The sequence below is a fragment of the Diadema setosum genome, chromosome 9 (genome assembly GCF_964275005.1).
Source record: "Diadema setosum chromosome 9, eeDiaSeto1, whole genome shotgun sequence".
Taxonomy (NCBI): domain Eukaryota; kingdom Metazoa; phylum Echinodermata; class Echinoidea; order Diadematoida; family Diadematidae; genus Diadema; species Diadema setosum.
This window is the reverse complement of record NC_092693.1, coordinates 14,178,746-14,195,680: the sequence shown is the minus strand read 5'-3', so window position 1 is coordinate 14,195,680 and position 16,935 is coordinate 14,178,746. Positions and strand designations below refer to the sequence as shown.

General features: G+C 40.4%; 1 protein-coding gene across 1 annotated transcript in view; it reads left to right on the top strand.

Annotated features, from left to right (window-relative positions):
* LOC140232554 (carbonic anhydrase-related protein-like) overlaps positions 1 to 16,935 on the top strand; it is a 69,585-nt gene that overhangs the window by 1,171 nt on the left and 51,479 nt on the right. The gene's annotated exons all lie outside the window — the stretch shown is intronic.

Sequence of the window (16,935 nt, the reverse complement as noted above, 5' to 3'; positions counted from 1 at the left end):
AATGAATTGCAATGAACAAGGATGATGACATGACAGCCTCACCATAAGAATGCATGAGTTGGGGCTCAAGGAAGCAGAACAAAAGAAGAAGGTATGCATGGATTTTTCACAGGTGAACTTGTTGAGCAAGCGGTATTGTAATGGAATTACACTGCTACATTTCTAAGATATGTGAGGCTCTGATGTCATCAACACTGTTCAGTGTAATTTGTTTCAGATTTTCGATTTATTGGTTTCTCTGCTCAAGGACCACAATAAATTCCACGGATCTATACATGGAGCTGTTGATTTATGTACTACATGATGTGAAATTATGAAAATCGTCCGGAATGCCCCTTTAATTTAAGTGACAACCCATTTTTCCATATCATTGGTCATAGAACTTCTAAATTATTGTTTCTTTAGTCTACAGTACTAGTAGACTCCTATGTGGTCAAAACCTTCACTTTTTTTTAATTGACTTCACGCTTACATTAGTTCTTATTTTACATGATAATATCGTGGTTTTGCCACCACTAACCACCCACTTACGGCAGTGTATCTAGTGACTAGGTCTCTCTGTAGTTTAAGTGGTGAGATCTCTGAGCTCCATAAACTTTAACGTAATGGAGGGACATTCACGCAATTTAAGATGGTGTAAACTGAATCATGGGCAGTGTTATTTTAGTTAAATTTATAGGCCCATCACAATCCTTTTGGGAAGACGTTCTGTCTGAACCTCGAAAGGCAAGATCTAATCCTCAATTTGGGAGAACGTGGGACATATTTGAACGTAAACATCATTACACTATCCCGTCATTATTCATTAGGCTGGTTAACTGATGACTGAAATAATTGGTCATTTTATAAATTTGATGTTTTAGTGTGTGGGTCTTCCTTTTGTTTTGTAGTTGTTTATGTTTGTTGCTTTCTATTTTCTTTTCTTTTATTTAATGGAGAGCTAGACGCAATATCGAGTTATTTAATTTTGTTCTTTTAATACGATTCCCGGAATCCTCGGTGCATGCGTCTGTTTTAACTGTGTCGGACAAATCTCTGAATGCCTACAACAGCCTTTACTGTTTGACGCAGATAAGCATAACTTTCAATGATGTCTGCGAATAGGTCTATTGCAATTATTATATCATTACCCTTTGTGGTCTGGAAATAATATGTCGCTTCGCTGATACTTCAGTTGGGTAGCTAACTAGGCCCCTAGCTGTTCTTGTCCCGTGTGCTCGGTCCACCTGAGTTGAAATAACAATGCTCTTGTTCTCAAGCAGATAAACCACTTTAAAGAACGAGTATATAGAATCTCCTCGCATTTTTTTTTTTTGGGGGGGGGGGTGGGGCAAATTTATGCGTAGATTCTAAACCAGGAAAGTGCATGCTTAGCATTCCATTGGCTTTTATGTTCCATGCTCCAAGCCGCTCTTCAAGAGAGTGTGGGTATGGCGACAAAAGAAAAAAAGAAAAAAAAAGTGGTTCTTAATTCAAACAATATTGTAACTTCAAAGCCGTATTTCAAAGAAGATATTGGAATCCTGTGTGCAATTCGATGTTGATATTGTATGCAGCCTTGAACCTTGAACCTTGAAGGAGTATACTCTCCCCTCCCCCACCCCCCCCCCCCAAAAAAAAAGCGCAGACGTTGTCCTGGGGAGGGTTGCCCTGTGTCAGGTGCTGCTGGTGCTCCAGGTGATAGGTGTCTTGTTGTGGCATCATCGGTACTCTAATATTAACATTGCATATAGTGTGCTGGGTGCAGTGTGCAGGTGATGTATGTGTGTTCTTTTCTTACATGTTGGGGGAAGGCAACATGTCTCGAATGACGGTTAATGTTGCTCCCGGAATATAGCTACATTGTACCTAGAAGTTGAAGCTGTATACGACAGAGTTTGGAAGAGTATTCCAGATGCAAATAGCTCTTAGATCTCGAAGCGGTTCACTTACTTCTTGAAAATTCTGCTGCGTTTGACACCATCTACCATGTACAGCTCCTCAACAGACTAGAGACTGAATTTGGTCTTAGAACACTGGAACTATCTTTAGATAGATTGCATCTTAAAATTATATGGCCGTCACCAGATGGTTAATGGCGCCTTTTCTCGGTCGTTTCCTCTTAGACATGGCGTCCCCCAACGATCCATATCGTTAGTCCTTTTACTTTTTTTTCCGTTAAACACAGCCCCTCATTCATTACTCTCGTTGTTAATTCTTGGAAAGATATAAATCCTGCTATTATGCCCTACGCTGACTATACTCGTGTACTACAGTATTGTCTATGTAATGTGTAAATAATATTTCGCTATGGTGTTTTGATAATTATCAAAAACCTAAATTGTTTTAAATCAGAGTTATAACATATCTATACACAGTTCAGGCTGTGTATTTCTCTTCCAGAACTTTCCTTCGAAAACAGTACCATCTCCACCTCTCAGTCCGCCAGAGATCTTATATCTATAGTAATTTTAGATAAGCATCTAAATCTTCAACAACACGTTAAGAATTCATCCGCGCTGCTGCATGGGGTGTTTGTAAAACTAGTAAAATCTAAAAATTATCAAACCAGTTTTCCAATGAACGTCTCATTCATGCACTATGGTATTGTCTCATCTCGATTACTGTAATTCACTTCTCGCTGGTCTTTCTGCTTCAACATGCAGCACTACAGAGAATTCATAATACAACTTCTACGCTTGTGACCCTCTCAAAAGATCTGACCATAACGACTCCAATTCTCCGATCCCTCCATTGGCTCCCCTTAAATCAACGTACCTTGCATCACCTTTAAGTCCTTACCTTATGGTTTATAAGATACGTAATGTAACGTTGCTACATCTTATATCAAAGACTTGACTTTTCTCCGCTCCTCTATTTCAACCCGACAGCTCATTCTGTTCTTTCTCTACTCTGCAATTATCTCATAACGGTCTGTCATAACTCCTTCTCTTTTTTTTAACAAAACCCCTTTCATACTCGTAGGCCCGAATTCTCAAAGCTGGAATAACTATTCCGCGGAATAGTTATTCCGGGGAATAAGTTATTCCACATTTTAAGAATAGATTCCGGGGAATAAATCGCGTCATTTTACGTCACGAGGGCCTGATTTGCATAAGAGGCGTAATAAATCGGCGGAATAAGCGGTGTAATAAAGTTATTCCACCTTGAGAATTCGGGCCAAAGCGCCCAAAATCCATAGAATTCTATATCAATGCTAAAAACTCAATTTATCTTAAAAACGTTTACTTTTGCTTCATACATATCAATTTTTCTTATTATCAAGCCTAGTCTACCTTAATTGAACATTTCAGTTCTGTCTTTGATAATGCGCCTAGAAATGCCTGCCTTTAGCGCCACATTAATGTAAGACTATTGAGAGCCACAATGCAGTATTATTGTGTGTGTGTGTGTGTGTGTGTGTGTTTTTATTTTTATTTTGCTTATCTCAGTCCCTGGATCCCATAAGCATACACACAAACACAGATACAAACGTACATCATCACACAAATACACATACACACATACACACAGCGATAGAACGAAAGAACACGAAAAGAGCTCACTCTCAGAACCCACAATACAAGAGCGTAAAAGCTGCAGTGCTCTAGGGGAAACTAGTCGTTACACACCGACTTATTACTAGGACTGCCTCAACGGCTGAGACAGACTTTATAATGCCACTGTCTTTATCAGTATGACAATAAAACACAATGACCATACAATAATAATGCCTTCAAGTCGACGCGTTTTGCGCGAGTGTCACGGTGTTTCACACCTTCACATACAAATTGTACCTTACATAGGATTTTGAAAGTTTTACTTTTGTGGTATGGTAAGCTTGTGTATTATCTGAGCGACGTATCTGCCACCTAAAGTGACAGAGAAGAGCAACAGCAATGCCTCAGTATGTTTGTTTGCTTCATCAGGTTTTTGATCAGGTTTTCTTTGTTCACAGCATGTTTTTGCCCATACGCAACAGTTATGTTTAATCTTCGCTTAACACCATGAATTCACCTTAATTTTGTCTGCTGTGGCAATGAACAATATTTTACTTGCTTGCTGCATTATCGCCTGTGCTAATTCTAGCATTTCTTTTAGTGGCATGACTCGTCCAGCATAGCTTCACCAATGATTATAACCATATCCTATTTTCTCGCCAACAGCTGACGCTCGCGACGTTAATGCATTTTCCATGGCGCTGTATACCAGCATTAAGCAGCCAGCCGCTTCTCCTTGAGATACAATCGAGCTAAGGACTTATCACGCTATCAAAGTTGCAATATCTAGTATGCCGTTTCCATGGCAACAGCAATCTACCGTCAGTCCGTCCGCTATTTTTTTTTTTTTTTTGCCTTCACCTAAGTAATACGAGCATTATGCATGTGGAGTCTTTTCTCCCTCTCCCAAACGCTATTTCTAAAGCGAGTCAAACTGACAGGACATATTTTTCTCTTACATATTGTGCGTGCCACATTGAGATGCCAGCAGCGCGAAACCCGCAATGTTCTGGTTCTCCGCCTTGGGTGCTTCAGGATTCTCTTAGGAAATAGAGCAAGAGAGAGAGAGAGAGAGATGGAGAGCTAGAGAGGTAGAGACATACTACTATCTGAATCAAGGCTGCTTACAGACGAGCATCCATCACGAGTTGGAAATGTCCATCGTTTGATTACCGGGAATCATCTTTTTCTGACGGCTGAGGAGAAATTAATCGCTTCCCACAAGAAGAGCTTCTTGTCGCGCACTCCTGTGTGTTGCTGATGCGGTCATCTTCATTTTTTACGAGGAATACTGTACATTAGTACACTGCTATGCGTGGATAGATAGCCATCCGCGGCATGTAATTAATATTGCACGAAAGATGGAAGTTTGACACGTGAATAGCACCTGTCTCGACATCTTCTTCTTCCGTCTTGTCTCATTCCCCTCCTCCTCTCTCCTGTACTCTTCTTAAAATCGTTTTCTACTCCTTTCGAATCGACGTCTGCAACTAACATTGCGTCGTCTTTTGGAATCCAAACTATCCCTAAATAAGATTGTGAGAAAGCAGGACCAAAACGACTCTTGCGTTCTGTCTGCATCTTGCAGCACGTCGAGGTCGAAAGAAACCATGACGACGCCGACGAAACTCAGGAGTATGACCTCTTCCTACGGTAAGATACATCCATTTGGTTTTGTGTGCCCATATGTACGAGTGATTAATAGCTAATTATCTGTTGTTCGTGGCTTGAGAGGAAAACATCACATCACAGGTCATCTAGCTCTTGATGGTGTTGTCTAATGTCTCCTCTTTGGAGACTTAGCTTCTTTCTCGACTCCTAGCCTCTCCTTTTCTCCATCACATCCATGTTGACTCGTAACGTTTATGACTGCTTCCTCTCCAAGCACACAAATCAGTGCCTCATTAAGCTCACATTTTATGGCCCTTGGCGGATATTGCGGGCTGGAGTGCGCAGTCTGGCGTGACAACCAAGCCAAACATGTCGTGGGAGTTAGACGAGAGAGAGCATCAAAAAGTCATGGCGACTGCCCTGCGGCCGGGCCCTCCCTACGTGAACGGCGGTTAAAGAAGAAAAAAAAAATGAACGCATCCAGTCGCATTTATGGGGCCGCATGGAGTCATTTTCTTTCTGGGCGCATGCGCATGACGAGCAGCCGAGGTGCGCTCGTCTGCGTGCATGGTTGCTCTCGGGGGGAGGTTCTTGTTTGCTTTCATCTAGACATCAATCGGCGTTAGCACGGTCATGGTGAAAGAGACGAGAGTGGAAGAAGAGAGGGTAAGAGCGGAGCCGATGTCAGTCTAATTCGTGTGTGACGTGGGGTAGGAGGTTGCGATCTACCGAAGATGTCCGGTTTTGAGCAGACCACGGGTTCTGAGCAGACCACCATTCGGTGGAGCTACCTCGATGATGGTAAATATCCATTTCGGCAATGCTTATCCTGGAACTTATCTTTATTTATCTATTAGGCCCTGCGACCGTTTCGGTCAGCTATTCGCTTTTTCATTCATCTTCCTGCCAGCACGCCTTTTTGTTGCTACGGCTTTTGTTGCCGCTGCGATAATGGAATCGTTTCTGTTACTATAGCAACGCGTGCCTACCTCGAGCAAAGAACTGTGCAGATTTAGAGAGAGAGAGAGAGAGAGAGAGAAAAAAAAAAGAGAGATGCTTTTTGTGTGTGCATTGTTTCAATGTAAATCATTCTTTCACGCAAACAAACGAGAGCCGAAAATATAAACTCCGTATACGTAAATCAAATGTTCTAATTGACCTTATCAAAATCAAGCAAATTGTGCTGTTTATTCTGTGTCTAGACTACGAGGATTACCATAATCCTCGAGAAAATGGTTCAAGAAATCTCTGATACGAGATATTTTAAAGAAATGTATTATATTCTATCAACTGCTGATTTGCTACTGTTCAGGCCGTACTTAAAACGCATGGGTGCAGAGAATCATTATACACATATCCTACTAGCTACAGCCGTATGTTGCATTTTTATTCATTTGCCACCAAAAACAAAAACAAAAATAAAAACAAAAACATGGCAAGAGAATCATACAGGCACAATTCCATATCTACCTGTCAATCAAGATTTCCCTCCTTGAACAAAATACGATCGTTTTAACAGTGCCGTGTCGAACGGCTTGTTAGCCGATTCGGCCGCAACCGGGTCCTTGCCTGATCATGTACCATTGTGAGCGAGTTCGCTAATTGGAAAATTGTGGCAACCCCCCTCATCCTTTCTGTTCATTATCCCTTTCTCCCTCCCCCTCTATTTCTCAATCTCTCCTCTTCTTCTCCTCTTTCATTTCTCATCATCTATATACGTACATCTTGATAAATTCGCTTCGCTTGATGAGGTCGATTAGAACTACACTAATTTGCACAAGGGTCGGGGAAAACATGTGTGGCTTGTTTTTCAATCCGTCGCTACCATGCAGCATCAATTGATGCAAGGTTGCATGGAAAGAGGAGAAGATGAGATTGCACGATGAAAGACTAATTTCTGATATGAAAATGATGTAAACAAATTTCTCGGGGGGGGGGGGGGACGGGACGGCTTGCAAGAACAATATCACAACACCGATAATTTGCAATGATTGACCAGAGTTTCCTAAATGCATTAAATTCAAAGGAGGTTCGCCGCCCGTCTGAACAACCCCTTTAAAGCTTCAATTTGTTCATTAGCTTGGACGCCACAGACGCTTTTATTGGTCTAAATCGACTGTCATGTTCATTGTTGCTAGGTTGAGACGGTCTGTCCATGGCTTTGCCGGTTAAAATATACGAAGACCCAGGTCTACCATTATGATCATGATCATGATGATTTTTTTTTCTGTATAGTCTGATCATTGTTTGAGTTTTTCTGACAATTCCAGCATAGTAAAATAAAAGAATATCGTTATATCATCTACTCCCCTGATTTTAACAGTACATTAGGTGGTTAATGTATTTTTTGGGGCATTTCATGAAGCGTTTTGGTCTGATACTTTTCTGACAAACTGTTATAAGCTACTGAAATCCTTGCATCTGACTGGCGTTATAGAGCAAATTTGTCCGACAAATTTGTCGGACAAAACGCTTCATGAAAATGCCCCAGGTGCAAGTTTTCTCGGAAATATATTCAGTCTAAGAGGCTGTATCCATTAATGATTACCATTCTACACGCATCAACGTCGTACGTATAACTTTCTTCTCTTGTACTAGTGTAAAATGAAGTCCTATTGTATACCAAATGCACCTTTAGGTATAACAGCCGCGCTCGCACTCTTTATTACTTCTTGCGGGGATTATGGCAGGATCTGTGCCACAAAAACGAACGGTATAGTAAGGTGATACATCACAGATATTACAAAACCCTGTGTTTTTTTTTCTTTACTTTACTGCTCCCTCATTAAGTAATAATTTGTTTACCTACTCCTACATCCGCCTCCTAGGAAGCTGATCTAATGACTTTTGAAAAGTAGCTTGCTTGACGCACAAACTAAGACCTCCATATAATGCAAATTGAAAGCATCGTAATCTCACTCCGTTGCCTGTTATTTTGATACTGCTATGGACTCGGGGTCTGCATCATACAATTAAAAAAAAAGTTGCACGGGCTGATTTTTCACTAACGTGAAAGTAGTATTTTCGTTAACGAAGGACGTAGGCCTACTAATACCAAGCGAGTCCATTTTGAATCCGATGTCATCCCTCTTGTGTCATGAAGCAGACAATCCACCTCTGAATCGGATGTTATTATTATTATTATTATTATTATTATTATTATTATTATTATTATTATTATTATTGTCATCATCATCATCATCATCATTATCACCATCATTTATTCGACCAAATAAAGGGTATATACATATCACAAACACTACAAACCTATAACAAAAACTAGAGTGAACACTACGAAGGGATACACTGTATACTGTAGATAACGCAAAATGATAGAGGTAAAGATGGTTACAACATGTGGGTCGGGACACACAAAATTAAAGACTTTTACTATTGCCCGTATAGGCATGTGAACCCGCACAATCATGTTGCCCTCACTCCGGGAACATTGATGAAATACATTAGGGGGGAAGGATTGCGATCCCAAATGTAAGAAAGTCGCGCACCCCTCCTCCACCCATCTTTGGAGAGGAGTATAATTGCACCCCTTATCTTACCATCCCCCACATTCAAGAGAGCAACTACACCCGTAATCATAACCACACCCTCATCATCACCCATCAGAAGCACACACAATCATACGAACATAATCTGATACAAGTGGTTAGTAAAGGAAGATAAAAGCAAGCATTTTGTAACATACAAAAGAAAACAAAAGAAGAAGAGGAGAACAAGAAGAAGAGAGGAAGAGCAGAGTAAGAAGACTGGAAAAGAACGTGAGAATAGGAAGAAGATAAAGGAGAAGAGAGAAAGGGAGCAAGAAGAGAGAAAAATAAGAAAATACGAAATAAACAGAGGAATAGGAAGTGTAAAAAATAAAAGAAGAGACAAGAGCAGATAAACTCGAGAAATGACATAGTGTCGATGAAATATATATTCAAGGGGAATATCAGAGCGTCTTCGATTAAGGCGAAAGCATTTGATGATTTGATATGATCTCATCAAACCTCTGCCATCAGTACGGTGATGTGATGGTAATACACGATTACCAGATGACCTCCTTCCTTTTCTTTCTTTCTTTCTCTCTCACTCTTCTTTTGTTTTGTTCTTAAGCTAAGATAAGCTAATGATGAGTTGAAAAGCGATATTTTATCTCGCTTGTCTGGGTTGGAATATGATTAAATTTCGTGATGAAATCACTATTTTAGCTTAGTGTTGCCGTAAATTAGCCCCTAGAGCTGTGGATCGCTAATTAATGGATTTCCTAACTGGTTGTTCTGTGTTTGATTAGAACGAAGACTTATGATCCCCAAAGTTTTTGTAAGTTTTACCTGAGCGACACCTTTCCGATTCTGTAGTCTTCGAGCCGCAAGCTGATGTTTTCATGCTTCAGCTTTCCGAGAGATTTGACTTCTTTGCCAATGTCCTTTCCCAACACGGTTGATCTCAGTCGCTTCCGCTTTAAATCAATTATGTCAACGCGGCAAAAGGCGGTCTGCAAACATGAATGCGTGGGCACTACCTTTGCTCGGCAAGCAGAAATCGTCGGCGTATCATCACCTTTCCAAAGATCATTACATGAATGATTGTGCTCACGTTTTATTTGTGAAAGTCGCTAGAGATTTTTTCCCCAAGGAAAGTGGCAAAGATAGGCCACGGGCTTGAAAGGGGTGGGGGGGGGGGGGAGGTCATGGTTTTGAATTTTGTCCCCTCCCCAAGAAAGACGTTCTTAAGACGTACACACGTACATGACCATGCATCACATTAAAGGTCCAGTTTACCTTTGGGAGCAGTGATTTACAAAAATTTTAAGATATCACATTTGATGCATATGTGTAGGTATGTTGTATCACAAAATATCCTACCATATACAATTTTTGCAATGAAGCCTAAAATATGAGGAGATATCAGTATTTTTCTTAATAAACCATAACTGTAGACAGTTTAGTCTGAAAACATTTTTATCATAACTATTGTTCACATTTTGTGTATTCAACAATACTTAACTTCGATAACACGGATTCAGTTTTTTACAGTGGTTGTTTCTATCCGTAACTCACATTTTAGAATTGTTTTAAAGCACTAATGCTGGGTTTTTGTTTCATCTGTAAAATGGTAAATTACGCCTTTAATTTCATTAATTTTGTGTCTCCTTGGCAGTATGCGACCGGAATCTATAATACCACGAGCAGCGCGTGTAAATAATTCTAAGCAAAACCGCATGGAGTAAACGCCGCTATGAACTTTTATTTCGATCTTCTTACTTGAGAATGAAATTCTATCATGAATGAACTTACAATGACGCCCAATGACGTGCCAGCAAATAACGGAATCCATACACATTAATGATTTTAGAGTGTGGGTTTAGTTATTAGAATAGCAACAACAATCTGTGATATATAGTCTTGAGCCTTTTCATTCTATTCTAGTTCTACTTTAGGTCAACGTATTTTATTGATCATTATAAAATGGTCTTGAAAAAATTGACTCCAAATGCTACAACTGTTTCTACACTTTTTGTATAGGGTGGATACGATGCTAATCAACATTTACGTGTTGCCCCTTGTTATGAGGTCTCCATGCGCTGAGACAAAGTGGTCACAATTAAACAATTTTTTTTCTGAGCGATTTATTCATCTATGACGCGTAAAATCAATAACACAGTTGACGCCTGTGTAGACGTTTCTTGACACCTGAGAATGTAGATTTTATTGATTAATGCAAGCTTTGGAGAACGGTCTACGCTCGTGTGAATAGAGAGCATAATAAATGATATCTACTGAAATAAAATCATTTCCCTCGCCCACGCGCGTGCTATTATCAATCTTGCGTGTGCTCGCACTTTTATGGGTTTTGTGCAATCAAGGACACGGACACTGCCTGGGCACCATAACAGAGATGATACTGGTGTCTCCTATGGCCAGAGAACATCACTCTCCAGTGTGTGTAGCTGTAAGTGAGGAGAAGGGCAAGGTTTTAATAAATAATGACAGCGTGACACTCATGTAGTTCACTCCAATAGACCTGCATTATTAATGCCTATACTGTGTGAATCTCCTCTCAGATGAGTTCGAGGAGCGTGGCTCTCCACAATAACTGGCCGGATGGATACTGTGTACGTATGTGACGCTGCCAGTCGTTCGCGGTAATGGATGACAATTACCGTTCCCATGGTTACAGATGATACCGCACCGAATCTACTCGCATCACCGCATCGCAGGTGGTTATAGGTAGATGGGGGAGGGGGAAGTCTGTTTCCAACAGAGATTCTCCAGAGATTGTGGTTCCATTAATCGTTAATATCAGTCTGCTAACAGAAAACACTGGGGATCCGTGTTCTCTTTGTACCGACTCTGCTTGTACATGCGAGCTCCACTGCATTAAACACAAAACAACCAAAACACACACTAATACGACTAAACAATAAAACACACGAACACACACATTACACACAGAACAAAGCACAATGCAACAGGATAAATAAAACTGCGTTTGTTACACAAGCTAGTATGAGAGTACTATATGCATGAATATCATTCTGTGCACTTTGAAGTCGTATCCATCAGAGATTGATTCCGTTCGACGTTGCAAATGTCGCCAATAGAGAGATTATGTACCATTAGGAGTTAACTAATTACTTACGGGAGACGGGCGCGCTATACGTATCAAACCTCATGGGGATTGCCACATCTCGGAGACATCGGGTTAGTATATACAATCAGACATTATTATGTGTGTGAGTGTGTGTTTTCGTAAATACATTGTAATGAAAGCACGCTCACACACACATAATATATTATGCATATTACCCATTATACTATATGATAATTTGATAAGCATGTGTGTGTTTATGCAGGCCTGTATAGATTGTATGAATGTACACGCACTCATACACACATACACAGATATATACGTATATGTATATGTATATACATACATAAATGTATTAAATTATATCAAACATGTATATTGATTTTTATAAAAGCTTTGCTCACTTTTCAAGACCAGTCATGATCCACCAATCTCTGCAATGAAACATTTATGAAGGCTTCGGGGAAACCCTAAATCATTCATCCTCATTTCTTTACTCTTCTTATAGTTTACAGAAAAGGTGGATTCCATTTTGTCTCCTTTTTGTCGAATATAATTATACCGAAAATACAAAATAAAACGAGGTACTGTAATTGTTTTGTTTTGTTTTGTTATCATAACGGCGACTTTGGCCGTGCTGTCCTTCAACAGGTACTTTTAACAGCATGGATAATCTGATGAATATCCATGGTGTCTTAGAAATATTTACGTCAATAATGAAACAAGTCCGAAGTTGAAGTTTGGGATGCATCATGTTTTACCGGCGTTTCTCTTCCTATACAAACGTGCAGCTTAACCCTTATAGATTCTAAAATCATGGTAAACCAAGTTTGGATCTCGGAAGGCTTTCAAATTGTTATAGTGTGACTAATATTCTAAAGATTCACTGAAGGTCATTAACAGAATTATCATACTTACAACGATCTGCGTGGATTCGACTAAAACCGATGGAGTTTGATTTGAACGTTTGAGTGCAGATTAACACAGAACAATCCATAGTATATTGTACACACTGTCGAAAGTCTCTGGCACAAAAAGGGTTAAAGACGAACTATACTTTCTCTTGTGGGGATAGTGTTTACTCCATCGTGGTTAATGATGCGAAACATCAAAACAGAGCAACACGCACAATTATAGCTACAAGATCAATGTCGTGACGTCACCTTAAAGTGAAAGACAGCCCCATCATGTTCTACAAGTTGACCAAGAGGCATTCACTGATATCAAACGGGTGCAACAACGAATCCTTATACAATATACACATATTATAAAAGATCAGAAAATAATGGAATTTCCAGCTTTCAAATTAATGTTCTCAAGGAATACGGAAATGTCAATCAAAATAACATTATTATACTTTACAGTTGAGAAGATTTTTGTACTCTTATAAATTTCCCGATGGCTCGCACTTAAACGTTAACAGTAAATATTTCGAGAAATATGAAACAATAGGAAAAAACGACGAATATAGAAATTCTGTTTTCATCACAGACTACTGGAATTGTTCAGCAGTAACTAAGGAAATTAGAAACACTGAGTCCTTTACAAAGGGTCTGCTTTACCCAGGATTGTATCTTCATTGTTGCCACTGTTCTACCAGAGGGCCCTGGAATTATACCCTAGCGTTGCCAAGCATTTGTGGGTAGCGAGGGACATTGTGGGTAAAAACGTCTTGTCCATGGACGTAAGCACTGGACTGGATTCAAACTCGGCTCCTCCGATTGGGAGTCGGGAGTCAAATATCCATAATGCCACAGCGCCCCCACCCTTTTTCGACTCAAACTATGATTTTTGAAAAAGATTCAATAAGGTTCGATCCAGTGAGAGATAATTATGTGACGCGATGATGTCCTCACCTCATCTCATTTAAATATGTGATTGCGAAATAATATTTCGTGAAATAAGTAAAACTTAGAAATGTCAAGATTTCATTTTCTTTTCCTCCGATTTGCACGAAACTTTAATTTCCTGTCTGTTTGAAATTATACACTGCACTCCCGTTATAACGGGTAATCGGGAAAGACGGTTTTCTTTCGTTACATCGAAATTTCCTTATAGTCGAACAGTAAAGTATATAAAGATAATATAGATGTTATAATTTACCAATTAATAATGGACCTGGAGTTTTACTTCGTTGTAACGAAAATTCGGGTTTATGCCAGGTTCAAGTGTGTGCGTGTGTGTCACACACAAACACACTGCTATAGCTTCTGACCACCCGAGCATTGAGAATTAAGGGTTTCTGGGACGAACACTGTACTAAGGCTTTCTATAGCTCAGTCGGTAGAGCACCGGTCTAGCAATCCGGAGGTCTCGGGTTCGACTCCCGATGGAATCCCATTTTCTTTGCTCACTTTTCCACTCATAATTTCTTTCTGGTCAGTTTACTCTGTCTTTATTTGTTACACACTAAAAAAGCTGCATCACCGTTTCGGTGATCCCTCGCATTTATCCCCAAGTTGAATTATCCTTCGGGTTTATGCCAGGTTCAAGTGTGTGCGTGTGTGTCACACACAAACACACTGCTAAAGCTTCTGACCACCCGAGCATTGAGAATTAAGGGTTTCTGGGACGAACACTGTACTAAGGCTTTCTATAGCTCAGTCGGTAGAGCACCGGTCTAGCAATCCGGAGGTCTCGGATTCGACTCCCGATGGAACCCCATTTTCTTTGCTCACTTTTCCACTCGAAATTTTTTTCGTTAAAACCGTGTTCGTTATAACGGAAAGTGCACTGTATTCCTTATAATTACAGTCAACTTACTTTCAGAGTGGATATTCCCTTTAAAGCGCGCTGTGTATAAATACACTTGCACGAGCAACTAGAGGCGACATTCCGATTTCTGTCTAGTCAAAACGTCAGTGTTATTCCTGCAAATGTTCACCTTTTAATGGATGGGATGTTTCATTTCATTTTCTTCAGATTTGCCGCATTATCAAATTTTGTCCTCGTTTAGAGTACATTTCTTCTCGTTCAATTTTCGAAGTAGAATAGTGATAGTCTGTCGCAGCAGATTTTGATATTCACGATTATATTTACGATTATCGCAGGATTGCTCTCGTCGCTTCCCGAACTTTACGACTTCCTCTCTCAATCTCTCAGGTCATCGAATAGGACACGTTCCGATGGCGTCGCAGTTTTGTTTATTCTTCTATTGTATGTGCGTGTGTATGTGTGTGTGTGAGAGAGAGAGGGAGATAAGGGGATGGTAGATAGAAGGAGGACTTGTCGCCCTGTCACGTGACTTGCTGAAGCTCCTCGGCGTTCCTCTTGTCTGGTGAGCGCGCGGAGGCGGCTAGCTGATGAACCAGAATACACAAGGCCGAATGAGTTGAACCATGTAAAGCGTAATGGGCTACACCGACCGTGACATCCCGCGTCGGTTTGAATCGTGTCTCGCCGGCTGGCGTCGCAAACGAGGCAAATGAAGACGGAACAACGGATTGTTCCGAGGTGACTCGCCCCGTAACTATCCCGTCATCGGCCGTAAAAAGATTCTTGTCATGGCGCGCAGAAACCGGAAACGGCGGGCGAAAGCGCGCCTTGACCCAATGTCTGCTGCTAATCGCCGAGGCTAGTGAACACGCGCCTCGAGAGCAGACAACTCCACGACGGAGAGTTAAATGCTGTATAAATTCAGTTAACCCGGCAGATTTGCTCGGCTCACCGCCGTTTGATCTGTTTGATAATACGCACTATCTCTCGGGAGAACTCTTATCCAGGGACGTCATTAGCCGATGATTGAAGCTAAATCTTCCAGTGGCCGATATTGTGCCAGGGCTTATTACCGTCTCCTTACAAGATGCAGCGGAAAAAGGAGTCGATATTTTTTCCCCCGCTACATAGCTGTTGTATCCATTTTTCCTAGAGATATCGTTGTTGCGCACCGATGTATTTTCTGGTCTCTTTGGACCATTAAATCTATAAGATGATTTTATTGAATGGGACAATCACAGATAGAGACATTTCTCTTGTGACTTTTCTAGAGAGCTAGTTTTGTTTCACTATGTCCGATTCTTTGCGTGCATGTTCTCCTTCAATTCATGCTCTGGATTATCTTCCGTTGAGACGTGGCAAGTACAAATAAAGATTAATTAGAATGCATTTTCTTGTACTGACACCTGACGAGCCATTCACTGCAGAATGACGTTTGGAAGTCTCGTGTTTAGATTTATTATTCGCGTCTGTTTTGCAGTATCTCTGAAACAGACGTTTTGGGGTTGTTTGGTTCTTTGTTTTGCACTGCGAGTAATATTATAATCAAAAAGATGTTGATATCCACAACCATCATCGTCGTCATCGTCAGCGTCGTCATCATCATTATGACCACCATGCAATAATCGCCAGTCCACTGGAATATTATCCGCATTATTGTCTATAGGAATCTATTGGTGTATTATTAAGTTGATAAAAAACAGAGATTAAAGTGGAATATTGTTTTGTTAATACACCGCGTAGACAAGATTAATTTTCACTGTCACAATGGAATATACAAGTAGATTGTTCTCTGTAATGACGATCGTTTTGTGTTTGTTTGTGTGTGTGTGTGTGTGTGTGTGTGTGCTTTCCTCCGGAGACGAGATATTTTCATGTACTCTTATGAAACGAAAACATCAGTTTTCTAGAAAAGACGAATTTTCTGGGTATTCTGAGTCCTTCCGATGACGGAATTCGCTGAAAGTCTTTCTACAAACTTTGAGGGGATTAACGGATGAAATCGAATTCATATGGGAAATTATTGCCACCAGAATACGAAGATGTAACTGGCAATTAGTAAGGCTCATGATATTCTTTAAACTTCTTTACTTCGCAGAAAACAATGTTTTTGTCAGCAAAACATGTAGGTCCCTACGACTATCAAACAACGCGGTCACCATATAAAACGACAAGGGTACAACCCGCGCGTTGGTTAGCCTTTACATTGTATCATGGAGTACCGTACTTCTACAATTTTGAGGATGTAAAATTCATCTCCAGTAAGAATAGATTGAAATGGACTATTAACATCGACAGATCGCGTCTTAGTATTCAAGTTACTATGAAGATCTTTCACTGGTTTTAACAAATCCTTTGTCGTGTTTCAGAATCAAAGAGGGGGGAAAAGCACAGATTTTTTGCGATGTGAAAGGCGCGTTTGTGAAACGGACGAGTTTTGACAAACTCCCATTCTTCTCATCCATCACACTTACGGGGCTGCGGTTGACTTATCTCGCTCCTAGAGCGAATCAGAAAATCTTCGGCCCTTAAAGACGCC